General features: G+C 42.9%; 1 protein-coding gene and 1 long non-coding RNA gene across 8 annotated transcripts in view; both read left to right on the top strand.

Annotated features, from left to right (window-relative positions):
• The window catches only part of LOC119450760 (scoloptoxin SSD43), a 90,589-nt gene that overhangs the window by 28,956 nt on the left and 47,259 nt on the right, over positions 1–14,374 (top strand). The gene's annotated exons all lie outside the window — the stretch shown is intronic.
• LOC125944828 (uncharacterized) lies at positions 2,068–5,197 on the top strand. Its single transcript, XR_007466535.1, has 3 exons — positions 2,068–2,279; positions 4,153–4,194; positions 5,016–5,197. It is a non-coding gene; the product is annotated as an uncharacterized LOC125944828 (long non-coding RNA).

Below are 14,374 nucleotides of genomic sequence, written 5' to 3'. Positions count from 1 at the left end.
ATTTTCACCTCCTGATCATCTCAGGAGGTGAACCGGAAGTACTGTCCAAAGAACAAATGGCACTCGACGCTTCTGCCACTAAAAACTCCCGATACAGCTTTCTATTGTTCAATACGTGCAACAGAAAAGTGATTTTTTTCTTTTTCTTTTTTTTCCGAGCGTGAAAGAAGCCCGCGAATACACGCAAAATTGCCGCAAAACTAGCCGCTCGAGGCACTATGCGTGTATCCGCGGGCTTCTTTCACGCTCGGAAAACACTTTTATGTACCACGTATTGGGCAACAGAAGCTGTATCGGGAGTTTTTTCCTGTTGCTCTATAATTTTCTGATTGACACTTTTCATCTAAATATAATATCCGAGAAGCTAATTATTTATTATTAATTGAATAATAATTATTATTTATAATGATTATCTAATTATTTATCTAATGCAAAAATTTGAGTATCTGTAAGCGACGGCAAAAAACATTACCTTGGTTCTGTCCAGCTACGTGGAATTTGCATATATTTAAGTGTCAGTGCAAGAAAGTTACGAAAATTTTTAAAAATCACTTGTAGCAGCTAGGTACCATAAATCTTATCGCTTAGCTTGGTTATTCGAAGAAACGGACATTAGTAACACAAGAAATTGAAACTAATATTCTAATAATTAACAAAAAATGACTAATGAACTTCTTAGTTAATTATTTTATGACATATTGCAATATATGAATTGTAGCCGGTGAGTTTGCAAGATGCATCCACATAAAATGAATTTCCAGGATAACACCAGTTTCGAGATATTATTGCCCAAAGTGTGGGACGAAATATATGGGCGTTTTAGTTACTTTTGTGCTTTAATGTATAAAACAGCATTTTGGTAACAAAGTAAGAGTAACAAAAGTGCATTTTTGCGGCGAGTTTGATGGCGCATATCTCCAAATTGGTGTCATTCTGGAAATTCATTCCAAGTGGATACGCCTGACAAGCTCACCGGCTCAAATTCGTAAATCGCAATATGTGTCGTAAAGTAATAAAATAAGAAGTTAATTAGTGATTTTTTGTTAATTAGCTGAATCTATGTTTCGATTGCGCGTGCTACTAATGTCCGCCTCATCGCTTAACCCAGCTCAATGATAAGAATTATGCTACCTGCCACAGGCGATTTCTAAAAATTCCGTATGACCACCCTATGTATATATATATATATATATATATATATATATATATATATATAGACACAAAATTGGAGCACAAGACAAACGTCTCAACAAGCAGTGACCAATGACCGATGATTGGGCACCTCCTGGATTCCCATCGGCTTCTATTGTAAGTGGCCAGTGCCCTGTCTGTGTCAGAAAACGGCATTGCCTCCATGTTCAATATGGGCAAGATGGTGGGAAAAGTAGTATGCAAGCATAATAAACAAATATGTTTTTAAAGAGTGCGTTTCGTTTAGTTGGTAGCCCTTAGCGCACAATAGAATGAAACAAGTTTGGGTGATCTCTGCGACGTGGTGTCCATATTTTACATGAAAGCCTAGGTCTTTTTTGTAACACGTAGAGACGGGGTGCTGGCCAGTGTGTTGGGAAACTGCTTGGCCACCACGCACAATCTACGCTGTTATACTTTGCCGGTGGCAAATCATAGCGCAGAAGCACAGGTACAAATGTTTAATCAATGGGACGGCATGCTGTCTACCGTTTGTCATGATGTCAAACTAACAAGCACGAACAGCGACAATTGTGTACGTTGTTGGTCCGTAGTTTATTTCGCGCCGGTTGCTTCACGTATTAAAATAAATGTTTCTTTTTAATACAAACGATGAAAACTGTGCGCGCACACAGGGCGCGACATTTGCGACGTTTGAATTTTGCACTATTTCCCGCGCGCGCCGTACGTGCCCGGCCGGCGCACTGCGCTACCGCGATAAAGAAAATAGTTCCTCAAGGAAGCTAAGCAGAAAACTTTCATACTCCTGCAAACCACATAAATTGTTAAGAAATACCTTTATATTAGAATATTTGTTAATAAATATTGCAATTCATGTCTATGAAAGCGTGGATTTGTATGCGCGTTTTTGTGTGAATGCGCGCTTGCGCTGTTGACTCTTTGGAGCATTCCAGAACTTTGTGCGTGCGGCGGTATGTGTGCTGGTTGCGTGATGAGTTTGCTGCGTTTTCTGTGCCCTTTGCCTCGCTGTGACATCTTTTGTATATTTCAACCTGTTGCTCGCTCTTTATGGGCTACACGTTGCCTCGAAGATCACCATGATCGCCTCCGACTCAGCCAAATCGAAGGTGAGTGAGTGTTTCGAATTCCACTTGCTCGTTCATTGCGACGCTTTCAGCAAAAGTGCGTAGAGAGCCCGTGCGTGTCTTCCACGCGCTTCTGTGCTCGTTTTCATTACTAGTACTATCCTTCCGTTGCGAGAATTGGTTGTGCAGCACTAGATTTGTTATATTGAGCATGAAGTTTTGTCCTGATTTAACTTCACAGCGCGCTTGCGGCGACGTAAAGCAGCTATGTGGAGCCAGCTAAAACAGGGCATGTTGTGCGCGCCACGATTTTTGGTACGGTGTTTCAGCACCGATTGAAATTAGCCTTATTAATGAGCGCTCGTGGGCTCTGCCGTTTTGGTGAGCAGCTGTGTGGAGCCAGCTAAAACAGGGCATGTTGTGCGTGCCACGATTTTTGGTACGGTGTTCCAGCACCGATTGAAATTAGCCTTATTAATGAGCGCTCGTGCTCTGCCGTTTTGGTGAGCAGCTGTGTGGAGCCAGCTAAAACAGGGCATGTTGTGTGCGCCACGTTTTTTTGGTACGGTGTTCCAGCACCGATTGAAATTAGCCTTATTAATGAGCGCTCGTGCTCTGCCGTTTTGGTGAGCAGCTGTGTGGAGCCAGCTGAAACAGGGCATGTTGTGTGCGCCACGTTTTTTTGGCACGGTGTTCCAGCACCGATTGAAATTAGCCTTATTAATGAGCGCTCGTGCTTTGCCGTTTTGGTGGAAACAATGCGACGTGAAGTAATCCGAACTGTACTGTAATCAAGTATATTTCGTTCGCGCAACGCCGTCCATTGACGTGCATCTACTACATGGCGTGTCGGGATCGGCGAAAATATGCGCGGGGCGTTTTGCCGTTCGAATGTATTCTGCTGCGCTGTTCGCTTCAGGATCGAGTGCCCAGAGTCCGCTGACACGCCGTGCGGTAGACACGCGCTGTGGCGCGATAATAATAAAGAATTGCAAGGGCGTATATGTGATTCTATGTGATAGGTGAGATAAGAAAGGGCTGATGGCAGCGAATGCTGTGAAATCATCAGGTTATGTGTGGTTTGTTTTCCGCCGGTAGGCGCGCGGTGAACTTTTTTTTTTTAGCCATTATCTCCCTTCGACGCCATCGAGTACTTCGCGCTAACGCCTTCGCGTAGGCGCTCTATATTCACTGGAAAAGGCAGATTCTGTGGGATTCTATGTTCTGCTTTAGAGGGATGAAACATTCAAAATAACGTCATCGTGTGAAGTTTCAGCCTTTGGCCCTTCAGTAACTCATTGATTTAACTAAGTTCGAAAATCAGTAAAGGAACGAGATGCTTGGGCATATTTGCCGTGTCGTCCCACTGTGCTTCCAGTGGCATGTAGGCGTTATCGACAAATGTAAAAAATTAGCAAGGCTTTTTATGAGATAGAAGTAGACAGCTATGTCAATAAGTTATTTTTGCTTTGAATTCACACTCTAAAGAGGAGAGAGAGTGAAAGGGGAGCGTATCCTTGTGAACTAAATGACGCTTTGATATAAGCTTGGAACAATGGTTTGTTGGTGGAGCAGTTCTGTGGAATACTTAAGAGAGTAAGCAAATTGCAGTAGCAGCAGTTAGACGGGGAGTAAAAAAATGCAACACTGGTTTTATATGAACGAGCTACCTTTAAGATGTGGCCACAACAGTTCAGTAGATGAGCAAAATAATTTTAAAAATTTTGGAGAGAAATTAAAAATAATTTATTTGCCCACCTCACACTGCCAGTGGCAAGAGCAGCCATGCTTTAATGTTTTCAATCAGTCATTTATATCCATCCATTTATGTCGGCCTAATCGTCCATGTAGATGTTTTGATTGTTGCTTTTGAGTTATCGTGGCATCACATTTTAATACTGACATCTGTTTTCAGAATCAAAATGAGCCTGGAGACGCCACAGCCGGAATGCGAAAGGTGAATTCTTTGGCCATTCATCGTCTAGCGTCACCATGATCAAATGCACTGTTGCCAGGAGAATGTATTGCCGGGAGGTATTCTCCTTAAGATTTAGTAAAACTGGTAGCATTAAGTGCCTCCTTTGCGATTTTGCATAGCCTTTGATTTGCGAGTCGATTAAATTATTTAATGAGGTGGGCAGTTGGCACACCCTGCCTTTGTGTCTTATGTACACATTCAGCTGAGTAGGTCTGGGACACAGCAAGCGAATCTGATGTGTAGTGGTAATCGCATTAACGTCAACAGTTATCTTACTGTTTGAGCTGCTACTGCTGCTTGCCAACACAAGCAGCAGTTGCCCACGATGGCGTGAAAGAGGTTCATTGAAGAGGCACATACTCTGAGTCACATACCCAGAGATCCAAGCAGGTCCATCAGATGGTTATTAACCCACTTCCCTCAACATAGCAGCCCTACCCATTAGGCCATTGACCACCTAGTGACACAAATTGGCTGGAAAATACTTAGAGGCAGACACCCGAAAGTATGTGAAGTAACCTAAAAATGCTACTTGCATTAAAGTTTTTGATGCTTTGGTTTACTTACTATTTTATTTTGTACTGGGTGAATCCTTGTTTTTCTGAAGCACATGGCATCCTAACAGGATAACAAGCTATGACATTAGTTTTAGTTGTTTTTATTAGTGACATTAGTTGACATTTTAGGTCTGGAGCAGGCAGTATTTCTGTGATTTATTTGGAGTGTGGCTGTTGTGTAAATGTGCTTAAAATCCTTAAACTACCTCACTAATATTTACCTAAATGTGCCCTTTCACATAGGTTGGAGAAGTGCTCATTCAGATGATCCTGGCACAGATTGCCATGGTGGACCAGGCAAGTTTGCAGCGGCCTTGATTCACAATGTGTTCACAGAGAAGAACCTCATGGGCCACTCACTTCTCGAAAACACCACCACCAATAGGCAAAAAGAGGCTCTTGGCCTTATTAGGGTCAACACTGTTATAGGCAAGTACCGTACATCCTTTTTCCCATTGCATTTTTGCATTCACATTTTGTACTTGGAATTACTAGCTTGCTATTAGCACAACAAATGATTTTCAAGTAGCCTGTGTCTGCAACTACGTGCTACAATAGCCTACTATTTGGGATGAATGTTCATTTGATCTCAAGTCTCTAATGCCTCCCTACTAAAGTGCTAAATTTTAAAAGCAGCCTTAACTGCCAGAAGTGATTGGTGGCTACAACTGACAAAGTTAGGTGTATTTGCACATTAGTTGCTCTACTTGACTGTCCATGCAATGAACAGTTGCAATGAAGCAACTACCAATCTGTGAAGCATGCTACCAATCTGGTGGTATAGCGGGTGTGCTTAAGTAGCCTGAAAGTGTTGTTATAATATAGGAATTGTGGAGAAGCTATGCTCAAGTGCAGTTACTGCTCAACTCGAGGGACAGCACTTCCACCAAATTTCAGCAATCAAAATGGCCCTCCAGATTCTCTAACACAAAACATAGTGGTTTCACCTACTTCGACAGACCACATTGAATTAAAGTTGCTCCAGTCTTGAAGGAGGTCCATGTGGTGGCAGACAGTAGCCTTTTAGCAGAGGGAGCTTAAGTTATGGGGCATAATTGTTTGATTGTTTTGATGAAAGCAACAATAAGAAGAGTTGCCAACTTCGTTGTCAACATTGCTATGTTTAGCAATGTCCATTCATTCTATGCACTCAACCTATTAAGATCCAATTTATCACATTGTATTCTAGGATGTGGAAAAAACTAAGGTATTTATTTGACTTTTCCTCACGTTCCCATAAAATGATCAGTACTCAATAGGCCCTTGGCAGCTACTATATAAAGCTTCTTACAGAACATGAGGCATATCCACAGCTCCCACTCTGAAATTGTTGGAAATGTCTCCTGCTTTCTTACTTCAAGGACGCACTTGCCTGTTTTCAGCGTTATTATGGGTTTACTATGGGTTTAGATTTATCAAAGATTGAATGAGCTTTGTAGGTGTTCATGTTTAACCCTTTGAGGATCACATATTTTCTGGAAATACGTCCCCCAATTTAAGCGTTATATTTTTATTCTGGATTGTTCTTCAGAGTGACCTTTCAAGAAAAAAAATGGGTAAATAATTTTTTAGGTCACAAAGTGACAAAGGTTTCTTAGTGTCCGCTGTTTTACACCATGTTTATTGTAGCATGCAGGGCAAACTAGCATAATCACATTTTTTAAATGTAATGACACTCACAAAACATTAAACTAGGTGAATACTCCCAAACTACTTCAGCGATGGGCACCATAGGGTACAGAGAAATATCAGTTTTAGAAGAAGCCAAGGGGCAACAGCACAATCAGGATTTTTGTAGAAGTCGCAGAAGGTTACAGAATCTGTAATGTGATGCTTGGGGACACTTCATTGTTAAAAGGTATGCTTATTTATATGTTCTTTCGCTGCCTCATATTTATGGTTATGACCACACGATTTGTTTCCGCCACTCTACATGCATGGCAGTGACCCTCAAAGGATTAGCAGAGCCAGTCTACTTGCATATTTCTCTTGTAATACTGGGCATTTCTTCGTATTTCTTCTTCGCATTTATTTGTGTTAGTGTAACCAGGTTGGCGTGCAACTGCAGTAAATCCTCGGTATAAGCGGTATTTTCTTTTAAGTAGAGAGGCATAAGAATGGCCATCATAATGCGAGAAGTGCACTCCAGTATCATATGAGCTGGTAAAACAAATTCAGATATACCATACTCAATTCTGGCCGCATAACCGTATTTGGAGCAACTCCTGCAAGGAAAAGTGCAATAAAGTGCTGCACATTTTGATTATGATTGTTGAGAGAACTAATTTTAGTTGCCAGTAGTCTACCTTGAAGTTTTTTCACCAACAGTATGAAGTCTTTTTTTTTACCATTTTGTTCCTAAGCAAGCAACGTTCACATTTTTCACACCAAGGATATTGATGAAGTTATTCTGCCACAGTGGGCTTTTCCTGTTTGCCTTCTGCATATTGTACTAAGTGGAGTCCTCCGGCACCACTCCACTTTGAAAGCTGGTCATTCTGCAGAATTGAACTCGTGAAAACTTTGAATAAACAAAACAAATGAAAGTTTCATTATAACAGGGCATACTGCATGTCGCACTTTTGCATGTGGAACATTGATCTTAAACCTCATGCTGTTTTTCCTTTTTTTACAGGCTTTACCTGTCATAAGTTTCCTGGGACAAACATGGCCCACATTAAGAACACACTGGCCTCACTTCTCGCAAGGGACCTGAAGTGTCCAGAAGAGCTCAAGTCTGTGGACAGTTCAAGTCGTGTGCACTTGCAGCCCTCAACATTTTTTTATGATGTTTCGAGTCACCTGAAACGCCCAGGTTGGATGGTTCAGACACAAGTACTGTGTTGTGATAAATAATTAATTGCACAAGTGTTGCGCTTTGTATTTTAGTACATTTTACGTAAATTTTTAATATATTTCTACAAAAGATAGTGTTTCTTGACTATTTTATTTCATAGGTATCTCGGGTCCTTTCATGCCAAGACTGTTCCATGACGGCACACCATTTCAAGTTTGTTTGATAAAGTAAAAGTAGGCACAGTGAGAAATTTTACAGAAAATTAGCTTTCATACATACACCTGAAAGTGGAATCTGTGCTATTGTCAGAGTGGTTCTGTTTAAGAAAAACTACATATTAACATATGTTTGTAGTAACGGTTTATTTTGCTATTTCAAAACAGTAAGAATTAATAGGTAAAAGTTTGCTTAAATTCAGAGTGCAACAACAGTTCTCGGGCAAGGCAGCGATGTGCTTTCTTTCATGTACGCATGAAATCTGATTTCTTGCAAATTCTTTCATTCTAACTTGTTTTGCAGCACTCAAAAATTAAAACAAATTTCCTCATGCCAGTTCCATTTAAGTCTTCCAGCAGGTAACTAATGGCCACTGTCTATCAGATAAAAATCTTAAGTAGTAAAAGTGAATCAATCGCTTGGTATGTAATGACCTGCCCAGGAACCTAGTAATGATGGCAGAAAATGCAACTGGATCGTGCAACAAGCAATACAGCACAATAAACTGCTGCCATGGCACAACTTATTGTAATTACCATGTCGTTTCAGAGGTAGATAACGTTTAGTGAAATGGGCACACATAATTTAACCAATAAGTAAGAGTCTCAGTGGGCTCATGCAAATAGTGCCATGATTATTAAGTTACTGGCTACCAAATAGAGAAAGCAAGTACTTTTTAAATGTTTTTTACAGTAATGCTTCTATATTATTTATGTTCTATTTATTTCAATTTTGAGAAATGTTTTACTTTAGGGCCACGCAAACTTTACATCTCTCAGTACTCAACTTCGTTATTGTATCAAGCTGCTGGCAGTTTGTAGATTGTGTTAGGATTTTTTTGATCTCAAGGCACACATGGCTGTACAGTTAACAAATGTTCGGCTTCAATAAACAATTCATCTAGAAAAAAATGCTTTTTGTCCACATCAATTTTGAGCTGTTGATTTCATGAAGGAGTATTGATTTTGTGTGTTAAGCCAATTTAAAAACTGGCATAATGGTTCTGCTAGCAGCTCTATAATATGTTTTATTACAGGCTATATCTAAAAGTGGTTTTGATCCCTGGGTGACCCAGGTCTGCAATACAAAAGTGCCTGCATTTAAGTTTGCTCCTGTCTACTAGTATGCAAGGACGACATCAATATGGTATCAATGGTAATGCTATGAGACTGAACGTAGCTCAGCGGTATTTAAAGAAATGTCTAGTCTCGTTTTCAGCACTACTCACCAAACAGCATATTTAAGTGGGCTCTCAAGTGATTTCAATAGTGATGTTCAACACTGCTCCAATAATATTTAAATGGTGTTGCACTATTGACTAACATTGCACGTTAGGCTTGTTGGTAAAACATAATGGAGGCAAAAGGTGTAGTGCATCAGAAACAGGACACAAGAGGATGAACACAGACAACACACGTTTGGCACTTAACGTGTGTGTTGTCTGTGTTCTTCCTCTTGTGTCCTGTTTATGATACGTAGCACCTTTTGCCTCCATCAAGCAATATTGACGTTTAACGCTCATCCAATAATTCTTCAATGGGGTTTCAATATTGATGTTCAATAATATCTCAATGAGGTTTCAATATTGATGTTCAATACTGCTCCAATAATATCTCAATGGGGTTTCAATATTGACAGTCAACACAGTTCCAACATTATGTCAATGGGGTTTCAATATTGGCATTCAACATATTTCAACAATGTCTCAACAGGTTTTCAATACTGACATTCAACACATCTTCAACAGTTCTTCAATGGGCTTTCAATATTGGAATTCAACATGGTTTCAACAATCCATCAATGACTTCTCAAATTGAAACGACCCAATGATGTTTCAACAAAATGTCGCGGGCCAATTTTCAACACCTCTCAACAATTTCCTCAATAATGTTTCAACAAAGCCTCAATGTGCTTTCAATGCTATTTGTTGACATTGACCAATGACTTTTCAACAACTTTTCAACAATTTTTTTTGTAAGGGTGGTGCGCTGGATCTACCTTTTGAACGTCGTTATAAGATATTACAAATTAAAGTTCAGCATACTAGAAGTTACAGCTTGAGTGATATTTTCAACAAACATGAGGAATAAATCGGAAGCAATATTTTTTACAGCGTAAGCTATTATGGGCTCATTCAAATAGTCATTTCAGGTCGCGTTGATGCCGCCGCGGGCGTCCGCTGCGTAACCGCTGTCGCCGGAATTGCGAAAAAAAGTACCTGATTCCTGCCGCAATCAAACCCGCGCCCGCTGCGTGGGAGCCGGATAATCTACCACTCAGCCACGCAACTGCTTGCTATCGGGCCGCGGGAAATACCCATTTATACGCCTTTTCGCTCTCTCGATAACCGCAGCGATAGTGCGCTCCCAAAAAACTTCCGGTCACGGGCCTTATCAGTCTACTGTGCCGGATCACAAAGGGCACTCCTGCTTATCTATATCACCGCCACTGCCTTTCTTGCTCGCTATAGTGAGCGGACTACGTCATTGAGCCAAACCGGAAGCCGTCCTGGGCGCATGTTTCTAAACATCGAAAAGGTCTATAAGGCAAGCACGCAGGGGGAGACGACTTGAGCCTCCGCCAGTATGGTGGTGCCATATAGGTAAGATGCCTGCAGAGGCAGCGTCCGCAGGCGCAGACGACGATATGCGATTCAGACGAGGCGCGCAATCAACGCGCTCCCGAGCTGCCGAGCCTCCGCCAGTATGGTGGCGGTATCTAGTTAAGGTGCCTGCAAAGGCGGCGCGCCCGACATGTAAGTTGCAGTGGTTGCAGTTCTAAGGCTAGATCGGGATCAGCAGACTACTGTGCAGAGAGCATTACAAGCCACAGCTCGCCGCTGGCGCTGGGCGGACAGTTCAGATCGTTCTCGTCAAAACGAGGCGAACAGACTGCCGCGAAGACCCTGTTGTGCGTGGTGCCCAAATTGGAGCTACTCTTGAGCCGCTCCACCAGCTTACGCTGTGACTGTGCTGTGTGTGCAGCGCAGGCCTGTGCCTTTTTTGGTAACTTGTTTGGCCAGTAACCAGCGTATGTAATGCTGTCCTTTGCAAGGGGTTGAGGGCCAGAGACCTCGGTTTTGACTGGTTGCCCGGATGATCTCGTTTTGCTCTCGCAACGATTCCCGGATGTGCTCGCAGGTTTTCATTTCGTACTCACGATCATTCTCGTCTTGAGTGCCTGGATAACGGCTCGAGATATCTTGAAGGATGCCGACGACGGGACCTAAAAGCATATAATACTTAAAAGTGTGCCGCCGGGGGTATCGGATTCGCAGAAAAACTTTAGGGCATCGCTTGCTTTTACACTTTTCTCAACAAACCGCAACAAACTATTTTGTGGCTGAGGATTCCATGGGACTACACTACTAAAAGTTGTCGAGGTCCAAGACCGACCTTTCTCGGTACATCGTGAGCCACAGTTTAGTGGAAAGCGTTGCATCTCTTTCTTGCCGAAAGGCAGTCTATGTTGTGCCATTCGTTGCCGTCCTTAGCACTTTGTTGTGCGGTCACGTATACCGAAGGTGGCTCTTTTTACGAGTCAAACGAAGAAAAAAAGTTCATGGACATAACCACTTTCGATCGGAGACGCGAGTTCCAAGGCAGTTTCCTTTATTTGCCGTATTTGTTTTTTTTCCACCGTTCCTATCTACCATATATCGAAACGCCTGTAAGTGGCAGCAGTCTTTTGCTGGTGGTTGCGTGAACTGGTGGAAGCGGCGGCCGCGACTGCCCTCAGCCTCTTTAACGTACATTTACACCAGCGTTCACACGTGCCGCGGGCGGTAAAAAGAATACAGGAACTGCACTGGAGTTATCTAAGTTTGCGGAAGCATACCCCCAAATGTCAAGCTGGCCTGCCCTGAAATTTCAAGTTGGCCCACCCCCAAACTTCAGGTTGACCCATCCCCCAAGTTTCAGGTGGGCAACCCTACTTAGCTTCCCCATGCATTTTCTATGGAGCCCTATGTATCTCTATGGATACTCTTTCTCTTTTTTTTTTGTTTTCATGGTTTGAATTGTTCCTTATCACCTGTAATTCCAAATAATTCCAAACTGTTTGGATTACAAACTGCTGACGTCAAATTTACGTAACCACCAACGCAAGCATCAGCCGGTGACCCGCAGCGTTGTCAGAACAACCCAATCAAACACTCCCCTCGTTTAAAGGAGGTCACCTTTGTTCGCTTTCAAAACCAATAGCATTGTCTACACTCAGCGGCTTTTCTTATCTAATTGGCTGACAAGAGGCGATGAGCACGCTCTAGTGGAGAGGGTTTCGATGGGGCCGCGCCAGCATAGTGAAAATAGATAACCGCATGAAGAGGGTGGTGCCGGCTACTCCGATTGGTCTGCTTCTCCTTACTTAGCTTGCGGTGGCTGGTGGAAAATCGCGGTGGCGTGCAACGGAAGGATAATAATGCCGCTAAAACGGATCCTCAGCAAGGAAGAGTTGGCAGAGCGATGTCGTATGCATGCCGAAAAGGCTCGATAACGTTTTACTGCCACGCAAAAATCTGTTATCATGCGCAAATAAATACATGCTCACCGGCAGGTGCGAGTAGTGAGGGCCTGAGCGATCGGCGGGCAGTCATCTTCTTTTCCTTTTGGAACGGGGCAGTCTGTGGTTATTCAGAAAAATTTTGAGTTTAGTTCGGCATATTAATGCATTTTCTTCGCGTACACGTACTTTGAAGCGGTGAGTTTTCGCGGTTTTGTGAGGTCGCGTGACAGACAGGCGAACTGGGCGTAGCGAGAAAACGTTGGAACAATAGGAGAGGGCTAATGGTGAAAAGGCGTCGAATCAGGAATGATTATTTTTCTTTTGTGCGGTTTAATCATGCATAATCAGTGCGTACACGTTATGTCAGATGGGGAGCTATCGCGGTTTTCGTGACGTCACGTGACAGACAGGCGAAATTGAGAGTGGCGCGGAAATGTTTTGACCAATCGTGGAGGCTGATTGCAGAAATTAGAATCAAAACAGTTTGAAATCATTTTAAGTTATGGCGCCCCAATAATCTGCATTTACACTATTTTAACAATTAGATGTCTTAACTTTGCAAATTACGCAATTGTGCGCAGATACAAGGCATTATACTTTTCGCGTGATGGGGTTGGGCTACCCGCCAAAGAATGCTTACGCATTAAAAGCCCACTAAGAAAACTGCCGAGCCGCAACTTTTGGCCGCCGCGAAGCGTATAGGTCTCGGATCTACTTTTTCCGAGCGGAGAGACCAATGTGGAGCGGGCTATTAATTCACGTGGGCGAATGCTGCAAGGAAATATACGCCCCTCTTTCAGCATCATTGATCACAGCCACGCTGATTCCACCTTGACAGCGAATCAGTTGTTTGCCACATTGGCGAAGACGGCCTCAAGTGTGACCATGCTAATGGTGGCGCGTTTTGCCGCAGTGGCATGCCACGGGCATTTTCCGCACTAGTGTGGAAGTACCTTCATTGTGCATGTGTGTCGCCAATGTTTGCTCGTCATTGCGTAGTCATCAGCTACCCCGTCATCAAACCCGTACTCCCTGCGCAACTTATGGTTCCCGAATTCGCGATTAAGTCACCTAGTGCGCATGCTACAGACAGGGGTGCGAAAGTAAAATATTCTGGACCCGTATTCACGCAAGCTTATTTCGCTTGAAATGTTGGTAACAGAATATTTCAATGCAATCCTGATGTGAAGCATAATATTAGCCGAGGTGGTTGGACTATGGCAAACAGCACTCACGAAAGCAAATCTTTGTGAATTTGGTCACTGGTTTATAAATCGAAATGGTGGGCTGCTCTCTCACCATGCCTTTTAGCTACCCTGAACCCTGTAGGTAGATTCAGCTCCAGTTGCACTCTATAGGCAGCTTGCACCCCTGCATCATCGACAGTAGCATCTAGGGAGCCGAAACACGTGGTGGCTTTCTTGGTCATTTTCAAACGACATGAAGCAGTGTTGTATTTTTGCTAAAATATTGTCGCTTTTTTATCAAGCTTTCTTCCCAACCATGAGCGCTTATCTTTGAATAGAAGACTATCTCATGCAGGAAGCAATTGGAAAATAGGCCACTCCGATTTCAATTTCCAAGTATGACACGCACAGAAAACGTTGCCGCTTTCACCCTTCCAAAAGGCGTAAGTGCCTGTGTGTAGCAACCTAATAGTGAATAAAAAGATATAATTTCTGGGGTAATAGTTGGTAAAAGCGCGGTATGATTATTGGACATGCCAGATTGGAGCACTCTGCAGTATTTTGGCCACCTCGGGCGCAATAATCTGCACCTAAATTTAAGGACACGAGCGTTTCTGCATTTCACCCTCATCGAAATGCGGCCGTGGAGGCTGGAAGCGAACCAGTGCTTGACCTCGAGCTCAGCAGCACAATGTCATGGCCCCCTATCTACATCGGTGGGTCCCTAACAGGATACTTCCCAACTTTTGCGATTCAAAATGCGTAAAAATTTCGCGAAAGGAAGGGGCAAATGGTTGTGGGTGGGTGGTATGGCAGTCATTTTCAAGAACCATAGCTATGCCCTGGGCGCACGCTTTTACAGCGTAAGCTGTTATGGGCTCATTCCAATAGCCGTTTCG

This window comes from Dermacentor silvarum, chromosome 4 (assembly GCF_013339745.2).
Source record: "Dermacentor silvarum isolate Dsil-2018 chromosome 4, BIME_Dsil_1.4, whole genome shotgun sequence".
Lineage (NCBI taxonomy): Eukaryota > Metazoa > Arthropoda > Arachnida > Ixodida > Ixodidae > Dermacentor > Dermacentor silvarum.
This window is presented reverse-complemented; position numbering and strand designations above follow the sequence as displayed.